We start from the raw sequence: 3,594 nt of genomic DNA, 5'->3' as shown, positions 1-3,594 counted from the left end.
TCCGCCGGGAAACTTCAAAATAAAAGTCCTTTCATGCGCCTTAAAAAAACAAAACAAGGATTTTTCATAAGCTTTTTAGAAATGAAACTGAAATAAATAAAAAAATATAATTTAGTTGAGTCGTAGTTATTCCTGTTTTCATTTTCAATATGCACTTCGACAGGCTTATTGATTATTTATTCTTTCATCGTCAGTGCAATATTACAGTACATGACACTTTTTCTATCCATATAATTCTTTTTATGGCACTGCACTTTTAATTTTTATTTTTATTTTACCTTTCCTTTCTATTTGTATCTTTATTTAAATTTTTTATCTTTTTAATTCCATATGGGTGTTTGGCTTTTGGGGTGTTTGATTTGTATATGACAGACTGTCATATACAAATCAAACACTCCAAAAGCCACCCACTGTCATTGACAGTGCTATGTGTGAGATGAGGATGTCACCTCCCAAAGGGATTAAAAAAAGTCGTCTGAATCTGAATCTTCTACTCTACATTTGTTCACAGTGGTGTGGTGATCAGCACTTTCATTTCACAGCAAAAATTTTCATTTCCTTTGCATACTTTTCTCAATTTTCTTTCTTTTATGTATTTTCACTTCCTCACACAGTCTGAAAACCTCCTTGATTGGTGATTTTAAATTGACATTTGGAATGAATGAGAGTATGTCTGATAATTCTTCCTCTCTGGGACCTTGTGACTGACAGGAGGCCTGTCCCTGCTTGACTAAGGATGAGTTGCATCCCTTTAAGTCTGATAAAGCCTTTTAGAAAACATGACAGAAATATGTGGAAAATACATCAAACATCCACCAATTCGCAGATATGGAGGGAATTTTCTTGGAAAAACTTGATCAGATTCTTCATAACACCCAAGGTCAAGGGTAAATATTTTAATGCGAATCTTCCCTGCTGGAGAGAATGTGGAGCAGTAAGCCCAGATCATGCTCATGTATTTTGGAAATGTGATATGGTACAACTGTTTTGGAAGATGGTACATAAAACTCTGCAAGAGGTGTTAAGGTATGAGATCCCTATGTGCAGTAAGGTACTCTATTTGTGTAATTTTACAGACGAAAGTGTGCATGCAGGGGATAGATACCTGGTAAAGATATTGTTAATAGCGGGTAAAAAAGCTATCACAAGGAAATGGGGTAGAGTGGACTCTCCGAATCTGGAACAATGGATGGAGATAATAGAGGAAATCTATGTAATGGAAAAACTGACACATCGTTTAAGACTGCAAGAAATGCTGAAGTGGCTGAATGCCATTGCTGAAGTGGACATCTTTCAAGACCTGGTACAGCGACAAAGACTGTTGAAGGATCATTAGATACAGAGGACAAAACAGGGAACTAACAAATGACCAAGTAGGAATGCAACTCCCAACAGGACTTTAATTTGTGCGTGTTTTTTTTTGTTTTCTTGTGTGGCTGTTTGGATTTTGTATTGTGTTGCAAAATATGAAAAGTCAATAAAAAACAAAGTTAAAAAAAAGAAAACATGACAGAAGTGTGGACTTTTCTTAACTTCTTCTCCCTTAAAACTCACTTAAATGCAAATACAAGATTTCCAGGCGACATCCGAAAAAAAATTAGATCTGTCATAATAAAATAATCAATAAGTCCCAATTAACTTGACATCTTAAACTTAACTGCTGATCTCAAAAGCATTTTAATCACCTTTGAGAGAAAAATCTTCTTTTTTTTTTTTTTAAAGCGCTTTTGTTGTGAAAATAAAGTGTCATAACTTCCTGCATCGTTTCTACTGCTTTGTTTGTTGAGGCGGAGGAGCTTACCTGATCCCATATTTCCCATCAGGCATTGCGGCGCCGGGCTGGCGTCATGTCGTACAAGGCCACCAGTCTGCTGCCTGCAGGAGGAGACACATGACCAGATATACTGTACTTATACATGGTCATATGTTGTATTGCTGCTCGTCAGATTAGCAGATTATCGGGGGGGTCTGTGTTTGAGTTGCAGCATGCATTAGTCTTATTAATGTCCATCAGTTAAGCTGCAGCAACTGGGTTTTAGGAAACAATTACACGGATTTATGTTACGATTAATGGGCCTTGTGGCGCTGAAGCTCATCATCTTCCCAGGAAGTGGCTGTAAGCAAACAGGATGTAAAGAAGAGCCACAGTGGCACATGTTGAAGATGTGTTTATTTTGAATTTTTCCATTAAATTATATTTAATGAATGAATGAATGAATGAATGAATGAATGAATGCATCTTTATTTCGGCTTGTACACACTTTTTTACAAAACAAGATGAAAATGTAAAATAAACATTTCTTTTGCCGAAAAGGTGTAGGCTGAAGCCGTAGCTTATCGTGCCTACCCTTTTTATCTTATGATGTGCTTAAATATAAGACATTAGCATTACTCCGTGCATTACTCGTGATATTGATTGTCAACACAACAAATTCTTCATTTGCAGTAGGATAAGTAAGATAAAACCTTTAATACCAGAAATAATAATGATAATATTAATAAACAATGCTCACTCTCTGCTCGTTCCCTCCCTTACGAGCCTCTCTACGACACCCCTGGAGGGTTTCCTGCTGGGACTTCCTGCCTGGCTCAGGTGTTCCTGCTCTCCCGGCCTCTTGGTTGTGGTGTATCTTGTACCCGTCTTCTTGCAGTCTGCTGTCATGCACTAGATTGTCTCCAGAGTATCTTTGTAGAAACTGCACTCACAGTCCAATATTCTCCGGTCGAGGTTTGAGTTGGATCCATCCTCAGACGAGGATCCCTGCACTGCCCTGCCGCTCTTACTCTGGGTCCCAACCCCGGATTAATGGGGGGGTCTTGTTAGGGATGGTATCCAAAGAAAAGGATAATCCCTCTGTGAGGGTGGAGGTCTCCATCCCACATTATTTGACACAAATCTCATTAATCCCGGAGACATTCAGGCCCCCATGACCGCCCGAGCAAACCCTGGCCTCTTCCTCTGCTATATGCTGTATTGTTATTGAAATTTGTTCCTCGAGCATCTGCAAGAGATTTGTTAATTTACAGTGAAGGAAGTCGAGATTTGAATAATTGTGTGTCTTCACAGATTAATTTGAGCCTCTTGGTTGTGCAGGATCTTCAAGGCCAAGTTTATTTCCCTCTGAAAGAGAGATGTCATAGCTTTTTCGGAGGAACATAAGTCTCCTCTCCTCTTTTTGCTTGTTGTGTTTTTCTGCACGTGAACTGGATCAACTGGATCAGCTGGATCAAGTCATCGCTCCCGGCAGGAACCAGAGATAACAAACGCTGCTTTAACCTCTGAATGTAAAAGTAAGCTCCGGCTAATTCAGTTCAGCTTCATAAAGCTTTTATAATCCCCACTGACCTTTCTGATGCCGGTTGAGCGCCGATCCCCCGGTAAAAGGTTATTGATCATCACCTGGACTCCTGGGTCGATGCATGATTTGTTTGTGCCATTTATGAACCGATTTACTGTGAAATGTTTCAAACTCTGTCTCAAACTGTCCGATTAAGCTGCTGTAATTGTTTGTTTTCCCCTCACATGCACACATGCACACCCGGCTCGGGTTTAATGAGGCAGCTGGCCTCCCTGATTGAATATATCGCAGTGCT

This window comes from Cololabis saira, chromosome 4 (genome assembly GCF_033807715.1).
Source record: "Cololabis saira isolate AMF1-May2022 chromosome 4, fColSai1.1, whole genome shotgun sequence".
Lineage (NCBI taxonomy): Eukaryota > Metazoa > Chordata > Actinopteri > Beloniformes > Belonidae > Cololabis > Cololabis saira.
The sequence above is the reverse complement of the archived record's forward strand: the minus strand, read 5'-3'. Positions refer to the sequence as shown.